The sequence below is a fragment of the Gossypium raimondii genome, chromosome 1, assembly GCF_025698545.1.
Source record: "Gossypium raimondii isolate GPD5lz chromosome 1, ASM2569854v1, whole genome shotgun sequence".
In the NCBI taxonomy this organism is placed as follows: Eukaryota; Viridiplantae; Streptophyta; class Magnoliopsida; order Malvales; family Malvaceae; genus Gossypium; species Gossypium raimondii.
In genome coordinates this window covers 10357065-10368519 of record NC_068565.1, presented here as the reverse complement: position 1 = coordinate 10368519, position 11455 = coordinate 10357065, and the positions used below count along the sequence as shown (strand labels likewise).

General features: G+C 37.6%; 1 pseudogene; it reads left to right on the top strand.

The window, feature by feature from the left end:
- The first annotated feature begins 3915 nt into the window (after window positions 1-3915).
- LOC128039904 (cytochrome P450 71D10-like) lies at window positions 3916-4800 on the top strand (annotated as a pseudogene).
- The last annotated feature ends 6655 nt before the right edge of the window (window positions 4801-11455 follow it).

Below are 11455 nucleotides of genomic sequence, written 5' to 3'. Positions count from 1 at the left end.
AACTATCTTCAAAACCTTGGACGAGAACACGCAAAACCAAGGTGAAAATTGGAAATGGTCGGTTTATTAATCTTTGAAGGAAGAGGAGATGTCTTGATTCATACCTCTACAGTAGTAAAATCATTTCAAATGTACTTTTGGTACTGAAATCGATAGGAACCTTCTCAAGATAACTCAACTACTTGAGAAAGGTTACTCGGTTGTGTTCAAGAAGAAAGAATGCCAAATTTTTATCCAAGTGGATCAAACCTTATATGATCACCATGAGTGATAAGTGTTTTGAAGTAGGTAGCCAAATGACTTGCATTCAGCTTGCATAGCCTCCACTGATGACTCTAGACTCTGGCACCAGAGGCTTGGACATGCAAACTTTAAATCCATAGCCCGAATGGTCAATGAAGGACTTGCTGAAAATTTCATCGATTCAGTGAAAAATGTTGAGCTTTGTGAGATATGTCAGCAAGGAAAATTGGCAAGATTGCCATTTCCTCCAAGCACAACATGGAGAGCATCAGAGAAGCTGCAGCTTGTGCATACAGATGTGTGTGGACCAATGAAGACTGAGTCTCTCAAAGGAAGCAGGTACTTTATTCTATTTATTGATGACTTTACAAGATACTGCTGGATCTATTTTCTAAAGCAGAAATCAGAAGTTCCATCTGTGTTCCTGAAGTACAAAGATGCTGTTGAAACTGAGTCTGGTTGCAAACTTAGAAACCGAGGTCGGATAATGGGCCGAGTACACCTTAGCTCGGTTCCAAACCTCTCGTGAAGAAGCGGTATCAAACACCGGTGACTAATGTGTATACACCCCAACAGAATGGGGTCAGTGAAAGGAAAAACAGAAGCTTGATGAATATGGCAAGATGTCTTCTGTTTGAGAAGAATTTGCCCAAAATTCTGTGGGCTGAAGCTGTTAACACAACAGTTTATCTTCAAAACAGGCTCCAAACCAAGGCTCTGGCTGAGAAGACTCCATTTGAAGCCTGGTTTGGGTTTAAGCCATCACTGGCTCATCTCAGAACCTTTGGTTGTATGTGCTACACTCAAGTTCCAGCTGAGAAAAGAAGCAAGCTAGATAAAAGAGCTCAAACAGGAATCCTGATCGGCTATAGCATGGTTAAAAGGGCTACAGAATCCTAGAACCTGCTACAAACAAGATACTGGTTAGCAGGGATGTTGTTTTCAATGAAAAAGGATACTGGAATTGGAAGAAGGCTGAACCAGAGGCAGTGGCTGAAGATCTAACACTGGAACAAGCTGAAAATGATGAAAACACACCTGAAATAGATGTAGATGATGTTCCAATCAGAGGCACTCGATCACTGGCTGATGTTTATGAAAGAGCACAAGTGGCCACTATTGAACCAAGTTTCTTTGAAGAAGCAGAGAGGTAGGAGGAGTGGAAGCAGGCAATGATTGAAGAAATCAGAATGATTGAAAAGAATCGGACACTGAGTCGATTGAAAGACCAACAAACAGGAAGATAATTGGTGTCAAATGGGTTTATCGAGTTAAGAACAATGCTGATGGTAGCCTAAACAAGTTAAAGGCCGACCGGTTGTGAAAGGCTTGATCAAAGGTATGGATCGGACTACACGGAAACCTTTGCACCGGTGTCGAGCTAGACACCATCGGATCGCTAGTTGCCTTAGCAAACACAAAATAGTGGTTGATACATCGACTTGATGTAAAGTCAGCATTTCTCAATGGATACCTTGAAGAAGAGATTTATGTGGAGCAACCTCAAGGCTTCGAGGTGTCCGGCAAGGAAGAAATGGTGTACAAGCTCAACAAAGCCTTGTATGGCTTGAAAGCAGCTCCAAGGCACGGTATAGCGAATAGATGGCTATCGACTGTCAAGGATTTGAAAAAGTCTCGGTGAGCCAACTCGTATGTTAAAATGACTAGTCTTGAACCTCGACTCATTGTTTCAATATATGTCGATGACCTACTGGTGACAGGAGGAGATCAAGAGATGCTAAGCAGCTTTAAAGTCAAAATGCAACAGCATTTTGAAATGTCAGACATGGGATTGATGTCTTATTTCTTAGGCATGGAAGTAACTCAAGATGAGAATGGAATTTGGCTAAGTCAAAAGACTTTTGCTATGAAGGTTCTCAACAAATTCTCAATGGAGAATTGCAAAGCAACCAACACACCAGTTGCTGTTGGAGAAAAACTCTCGAGCCAAGATAAGCATGAAAAGGTTTGTGAAACAACCTATCGAAGTCTAGTTGGATGTTTGTTGTATTTGACTGCCACTAGACCTGACATAATGTATGCTGTGAGTCTACTATAAGGTTTATGCATTGTTCAAATGAAAGTCATTTTAGAGCTGCAAAAAGGGTTCTAAGATACATCAAAGGAACCTTGTGCTATGGAATAAAATTTACCAAGGCTGAGAACTTGAAGCTGGTTGGATATTGTGACAGTGATTGGGCTGGTTCTTTGGATGACATGAAGAGCACGACAGGTTATACATTCAACCTAGGCTCTGCTATGATTTGCTGGAGCTCAAAGAAGCAGGGAGTAGTGGCTCAGTCGACTGCAGAAGTAGAATATGTGGCTGCTGCTGCAGCAGTCAATCAAGCCATATGGCTCAGGAAAATTTTGAAAGATATCAACCATGAGCAAAAGGAAGCAACAGAAATAATGTGTGATAACCAATCTGCTGTTGCAATTGCAAAAAATCCTGTCTTTCATGGAAGAACCAAGCACTTCAACATCAAACTTCATGCAGTTCGAGAAATGGAGCAAGCTCATGTTGTTAAACTGATTTATTGCAGTTCTGAAGAGCAAATTGCTGATATTTTAACAAAACCACTCAGTGTTTCAAAGTTCCAACATCTGAGAGGTAAGATGGGTATTTACAGCATGCTAACCAAGGAGGAGTGTTGAAGCAATGGTCAGCATGCAGTAACCAAGACTATCGAAGGCACTACATGCAGAAGCTGCTGGTTCACCAAGTCAGCAAGCTGTTTATGCTTCATTTTGTAGTTTCAAGTTAATGTAATATAACTTAGTTGTATTAGAACTATGTTAGATTTATGTTTGATGTAAAATTGATGTTGATTGAGCTGATAAATCAGCTTTGTCTATTTGTTCAAGTTAATTAACACAAGTTACTATGTGTGTTAGTGGTAGTAGGTGAAGTTTAGGTTAACCTACTGTTTTGTCAAGTTGTAAGCTTGTTTATGTATTGGCTTTGTGCCATATTTAGTTTTAAAAGAATGAAATCAATGAAGTTTTCATCCATATGCTCTTTATTTTAGTTTTGCTTCAAAATTTGTTTGAGTCTTCCTTTGTTTACTGCAAGTCACAAGACTTGCTCGACAAGCATTCTCTTGAAGCTTCTTTGGTGTTGCACTTAGATCCAACACTCCCCATCACCGCTTGACCGAATTAGCCAAAAGGCATGGTTCCTGATGCACCTCTGACTTGGTGAATTATCACACATTTTGTTTCGTCTCCGAGGTGCTAAAGAAGTGATGAAAACACATCATATCGCTTTGCTACCGGGCCTTATCTCCTTGGTGCGTAAATCGTAGCGTATAATTTTTCGATATTGGTTTTGCACCATATGGGGACTATTGGAGGCGACTTGAAAAGTTTGCACATTGGAGTTGTTAAGTATGAAGCGTGTACAATCATTCCGATCAATCGAGAAGAGCGGTATCAAGTTTAATTCGATCCATCTATTCTAATACGATTGAAATCAACCTTGGAGAAATGTTATGCAACTCACCATATAACATCACTTTAAGGATCGCCGCCACAAGATGCAAGCAACATGATGCATTCATTTCAATTACGAGGAAGCGGTGGAAGCTGCGAGTGGTTTTAGTATTCTTGATCTGCTTTCCTTCCATCAAATTGCTTCCCATGATCGGTGGGATGAGAGCCAAACTTGAGAGGTGGCACCATGATTTGGACGCGATGCTTGAAACCATCATTGAAAGAACATAGAGCTGGCAATGCAAATCCGGAGGACAGTGATTACGTAACAGATGATCTCGTTGATGTTCTTCTGAATCTCCAGGATCACGGAGGCCTTGAATTTCCCTTAAGAACTGACAATATCAAAGCTGTTATCCTGGTTAGTAGATTCATATCTTGCGTGTTCATTTATGTGCATAAAGATGTTCTTTGGTTTTAGCTCAGCAGAACTTTTCAGGACATGCTTATTGCTGGAACTGAGACATCTTCAACTGCAGTAGAATGGGCAATGTCAGAAATGATAAAAAATCCTAGAATCCTTGAAAAAGCACAAGCCGAGGTGAGGCAAGTCTATGATAGAACAGGGGATGTCAACGAAGAAGACCTTCATGAATTGAAGTACTTGAAGTTAGTTATGAAGGAAACTCTAAGGTTACACCCTCCTTTACCTTTGCTACTTCCAAAGAAAGTAGGGAGAGATGTGAAATTAATGGATATGAGATACCAGCCAAGACCAAAGTGATTGTTAATGCATGGGCCATTGGAAGAGATTCCAACTATTGGAAGGAAGCCGAGAGGTTCTATCCGAGAGATTCATAGATAGTTCGATTGACTATAAGGGGACCAACTTGAGTTTATTCCATTTGGTCTTTGGAAGGAGGATATGTCTGGCATGTCATATGGTTGGTGTGGTTGAGCTTTCCTTGCACAATTACTTTATCATTTTGATTGGAAGCTCCTAATGGTATGAAGAATGAGGATCTGGATATGACCGAGACCTTTGGTGCTACTTCTAGAAGAAAAAGAGATTTTGCCTTATTCCTATTCCTTACCACCCACCATCATCTATTCAATAGTTAGAATAATATCTTATGTAATATTTCTTAATATTTAGCGATGTTATCATAATTTGAAGTTAAATTGTTTGATAATATTTTTAATTTAAAAATAATTATATTGATGACATATGTTTTTGCACTTCAAAGACATTTAAACTTACGTCCGGAAAAATAACTATGTTCTTAAAAGTAAATTTTATTATCATTTACATTAAGAGATTATAATTGATGCACTCTCGATGTATGAGTCCTATACACAATCAATATACCATAACATGCCATATCATTAATTAACAAAATATTACTTTCCAATAACTACTTAAAAATATATTTAGATCTAATTAAAATTAATTATAACTTTTTATATTTATCTTTTAACAACAACATTAAAACCTTTTGATTTAGGGTTTTCAAAAATTTAAGAAAAAGGCTATATCTAATAATTTGTTTTTAAAATTTATTGGCAGTGATATACCATCTATGGAGATTGAATAGTGACGAGAGGAGACCCACTCTATACTTCAAAGATGAAAACTGCATTGATTTTATGTGAATATCTAAATTCCGTATCTAATTCTCATAAACTCTTTTAGAAAGTGTAAAGGTTTAAGCTTTCCACCACCACCAAACTTTGACCTCTTTTGTTGTTTGTACATTAACTCAAGCTTTTAAATCTTCCTTAGGTATATGTTTTTTTAAATATTTTTAAAGATTCTAAATAAAAAATTTTAGTTTTATTATTAAGAGGTGAGTGAAGCCTTTTAGGATAATTATTTTTTTAATAAAGAATAATTACTTTTATGGGTTGTATTTAACATATTTTAAGGGTAAAGAGTATTACCTTATCGTATTTAATTTCAATTCACTTTAGTCTCTAATTGATGTTTATTTTATGAGTGATTATTAATTGGGAAAAAATTTCTGATAAAAATGAAATGTGAAGTAAAGATACCTGTCACTTGTCGTAATTTTAAACAAGCAAAGAGATCGGTTAGTTGTTGTAATTTTAAAGTTGAGTGTTGTTTAATTGGATTGATATGATAAAATCAAGGTTGTAATAAAATAAATTTATTAAGTTATTATAGTTTTATGAAAAATTGAGACTATAAATATTAAAGGAAGTCAACTTGTAAAGTCAAAATGTTATAATAAGCCCAATATAATAAAATTTGTTTTACGTAATATTATATTTAATCAACCAAACATATAAATCTTACATTTCAACAAAATGAACCAAACAATATAATCTTACATTCCATTCGTACTCTTATTACGAGACATAATCTAAAACTCAATGAACCAAACACACCTAAGTGTTAATTAATTCGTTAAGCTCTTAGTAGTCCACACGCTTTCTCCAATACCCATGTTTCATTTTCACTAGAACAAACGTGATGCAAAGGATTTATGTATGTCTCGTTTGTTTACTACTGTAATAATATGAGAAAAAAAAACTTATTTATTACATATGTATTATAATAGTTAGGCATAAAATAAAGAATAGTTGGTACATATTTAAACTTGAAATTAGAAATACAAGTAAAAACTCTTGTAAAAAATAAGATCTCTTCAAAACAAGCAAAAAAAAAATTCTCTTTCTGAAAAATAAGTTATGAGAGTGACTAAGTATTACCAATTAAAATAATTTATTCATAACTCATATACTTAAACATGGACAAGAAATAATAGCCCAACCAAACATAATATTAGTGTTATCCTAAACGATTCTAGCCTCGTTCATTTCTTCCACAAGTCTTCTAATCTCTTTTCTTTTCTTTTTTTTTTGCACCATCGCATACCTATAAGGTCTGAGCTTTACAACTTGAGACTCATATTTTATATGGATTTGATGGCCTTGATCTTTAAGTGGTTGAAACCCTTATCGAAGTTAAAAAAACGTGATATTTCAACACCAAGTATGAAAGCTCACTAGATAACTTAAGTAAATGAATATCCAACTCGTTTGTAGTTTAGATTTTAGTCATTAATAGGGTAAAAGCTTGCAAAGAATAGTCAAGATGTTGCTAAATTGCTTACATATAAGTACAAAATTGCACTTGCGAGCAACCCTTTCAACTAATATTTATTTTTACCTAGAAAAAATTTCGGTGAGCTTATTGAAACCCCAAAGAATGTGGTCGAACTCAGTAAACCATCATACTCTCAAAACCAAGTCATACTCAATAATGGTAAAACCAAAAGATAAGTACATTGTGAAAGACCTTGTGACATCATAGAAACCCCTTTACACAAGTCTTGTGCATACATATTAGCTCACTCTATTATTCACTAACATTTGCACTCCTCTGTTATACCCCAATTTGAGTTAAGACACGTGGTGAGCTAGAAAGGCACTCAAATAGTAAGTCTGCCACAAGCTAACCAGGAGGTCACCTACGCGTTTTCCCTTTCAGGATAACCATCCGAATAGGTGCAGACCATCTGTTGTCCAAGTCTCAGAATCTTTATTGGGAATGTGAGGTTGTTAATTACCAAATACCATGTGGACTCAATTGCTCCATACCACTAAGTCAGAATAAATGACAAGATTTGTCCCATTATAAACATCCTTGTCTCATCGAAGTCATCCACCCTACACGTTCTATAATGATGATTTAATGGCAAGTCCAACACATTAACACAAACTTACGGAACCTCACCTATAAATACCTCTAGGAGCAAGGAAGAAAGAATCGACTCTCAAATGTACCAAACTTACATTACATTAATTCACATTTAGCCCTCAACCTTCACACTCTTATCATTTTCACTCTTTATAACCTCTAACTCTTCACCCCAATTAGGTGAACTGACCTTCACAATAATTAACACACTCTCTTTCATATCTCCTCCTTGTTTTATTCTTGTATCAACGATTGGCAAAGTGGCGTGGGCAATATAGCTCCACAATCTTAAAATGAAACCCTTGCCAACCAAACCAACCGGACCAACGACTTTGCTAACTAGACCAACTTCTTTGCTCCACTCATCACCCCATTTCACCGCCTTAAAACTCTCATTGATTTGAACTTTACCCAAACTCCTTCTCCTTCTAACCCTGCAGGAACCCTTTTGTAGTACGCAAGTTCTCTTCTCTCCATTTTAACAACCTATAAAAGCCTTAAAGGATCCTTATGTCTCCAGCCAGTTGTTCTTACTACACTAATAGATGTCACTCATGGACTACCCTCATCCCACTAGCTCTGCTAAGTATCAACAACCACAAGGTGTTCCCACCCTTAGGTTTTTGGACCAAATAGCTTGTTGTTTGTAAGAGGTTGTAACTTGCCTTACAACTACACCACTTTCAACAACTATAACCCCCATTCCATCTGGATCAAGGCTCTCATCAACAAGCCTCAAGCCCCAACCCAATTGTAATGCCCAATTGTTTCCCGGGCCCAAGACAAATACAAAACCAAAATTCAGCCCAATAAACCAAAAACCTAATGGCCCAATGGCCCAACACCTAAAAAGCAGTAGAAACCCTAAGCGAGAACAATGAGATCGCGCCTTTATCCATCGCCTCAGTGCTCCAAATTGAACTCAGGCTCTCACGCAGCGTCTTTGTGCCTCGCAGCGTGTGAACTAGGCCTTCACTCCAGGCTATATCTGTAACAACCACAAAACAAACAGCAAAAGAAACGCAGAGCAAAAAAGGGGATAACAGATTGACAACAAAGAGTCGAATAACAGAGAAAATAGAAATAATATATAATTTTTGTATTTTTATTTGGCTATATAAAGCCATGAAATTTGTAAAAAAAAAAAGAGGATATGCATTCGAAATAAAGAAATAAAAAAATCGCATAGCAGTTTTTTAAAGGTGATTTCACTTTTTTTCTTGGCGTTTTTTTTTCTTTTTTCGCTGTTGAATCATTCATTATACATAAAAAGAGATTTGGGAGATGAGAGGTTTACCTGACTTTGCCTACTCTGTCATGATCGTGCTAAGATAACAGAATACTCAAGAGAAAACAAAATTGTATTTTTCAATCTGATCGACTTCTCATGCAGAGTACATATATATAATGCAAACTATCGTTACTTAACTACTGTTGTAACAAATTGCAATTGATACTAACTACTAACTGCTAACTACTAACAGACACTTCTTTACTTCCTAATATTCCCCATACTTATCTGTTTCATTGCTGATCAAAACCCCTTCTAATTCATGTTAACAACTCGAAGCTGATCCCGAAATCTGTTAAACACTGATGCTGATAAAGGTTTTGTTAGTATCTCCGTAATTTGGCGAGAACCTGAAACATGACCAACCTGAAGAACTCCAGGTGCCACATTTTCTCTGACAAAAAAAAAATCCAACTCCACATGCTTAAACTTAGAGTGCATGATAGAATTTCCTGCGACTGCTATCGCAGCTGAACTGTCATACCAGACCAAAGCCTTGGGCAAAACTGGAACACACAACTCAGTTAACAAGGACTGGATCCAAATCATTTCTACAACTACATGTGCAACACTCTTGTATTCGGCCTCTGCTGTAGAACGGGAGATAACTTGTTATTTCTTGGAGCTCCAAGAAACTGGATTCCCTCTAAAAAATACACAAAACCCGGAGGTGGACCTGCGATCATCGACATCAGACCCCCAACTAGCATCTAAATACCCTTCAAATAAAAACTTAGAAGCTCGAGTGAACTGTAAACCATAGCTCAGCGTCCCTTGTAGATACCGCAATATCCTCTTAACAGCTTTGAAGTGGACATCCAATGGCTTATGCATGAATTGACACACCTTGTTTACTGAATAGGCAATGTCAGGCCTGGTGATCACCACATATTATAAGGTACCCACTATACTTCTGTATCGATGTTCATCCTCGAGAGGACTCCCTTCATCAGCAGACAGGTGACTGGTTGTAATCATTGGTGTTGGAAGAGCATTCGACCTGTCCATGGAGACTTTGTGAAGTAAATCCCGGAAGTATTTAGTTTGGGACAGAAATATCCCATCTGATATGTACTTAACTTCAATGCCAAGGAAGTAACTCAACTGTTCAAGGTCTTTCAATGTAAACTGAGCATTGAGTTTAGTGATAAACCGATCAATTTCCTGAGAGTCACTGCTTGTAACTATAATGTCATCAACATAGATTAAAACATACAATAGTTGAGTACCATTCTGAAGAATGAAGAGTGAGCTATCAACCTTGGAAGCCTTAAACTCGGTGACAACCAAAAACTCCCTTAACTTCTGAAACCAGGCCCGATGAGCTTGTTTAAGGCCATAGAGAGCTTTATTCAACTTGCAGACAAGAGGCTCTCCATTTAAGCCACATTGGTCGAACCCTGGTGGTTGTGACATTTAAAAAGGCATTGTTTATGTCGACTTGTAGAAGAGACCATTTGAGGAAAGCGCCAACGCAAGAACCACTCGATAGTGGTTGGTTTGACAACAGATGAAGGTTTCCTAAAAGTCAACTCCGGCTTCTGTGGGTACCCTATGACCACCAGTCTACCTTTATATCGGCAATGGAACCATCGGCATGTCTCTTAATACAAAAGAGCCATTTGCGACCAATCGTCAAGCGACCCTCGGTAAGGAAACAAGATCCCATATATGATTAGTGATCAAGGCATTGTATTCTTCTTTAGTTGTTATCGTCCATGTAGTACTTTTAAAGGCTTCATTAATAGTTGTAGGCTTAATCTCATCTAAGATCGATGCAAAGACCTTGGGTCTGAATACCCCACTTTTGGAGCAGTGCGCATAGGATGATGATTTATTTGTCTTGACGGTGACTAAGCTATGGTGTCTGATCGGTGGATCAAATTTCATAGGCTCAAGAGTCATTGTTGAAAGACTAGCGAGACACTAGAAGAGGCACGGTCGGTTTGCAACCTTTCGGAAGAAGTTCCCATACTAGATTGATTAAGAGGTATTCGTTTGTAGTAGGGACACAAGAACCACCATCATAACCAAAGGAAGAACAAATCGATGAGGAGTATCCCACTCGGACTATAGTGAAGATTCGTTTTGGAACCCATCTTTGAAAGGAAACTTTGTTTCATCAAACGTGGTATGCCGAGATAAGAAAATTCGACCATCCTCGCAAGACATCGATAGCCTTCGGTGTTGGGAACCTTGCCAAGGAACATACACGGTTGGGACCGAAAATTCAACTTGTGTTGTTGAAAAGGCCTTAGATTTGGGAAGCAAGCACATCCAAACACTTTTAGGAAGTCATAATTAGGTTTGACCTTGTAAAGTACTTCATAAGGACTAGAGTGACACAAGACCAAGTAGGTAGTCATTAGTCAAATGAACAGCATGCATAAAGGCATAAAACCAAAACTTTAAAGGCATATTAGAATGAGCTAAGAGAGACAAGCCCACATCAACTAGTTGTCTATGTTTCCTTTTAGCAACACCATTTTGCTCCAAGGTATAGGGGCAAGAGACCTTGTGTTGTATACCAAGATGGGACAACTGGTGAGCCAAAACACGATACTCACCCCCATCGATTTAGAGCATTTTAATGGAGCAACCAAACCTGAGCGTAATCATCTGATAAAAATCTAGAAAACACTGAGCCACTTTAGACTTGGTTTTGAGAAAATAAACCTAAGTATATTTGCTATACATGTCAACAAATGAGGCATAGTAATCAAAAGCCATTCAAGGTAAACAAAGCGATTGCCCCATACATC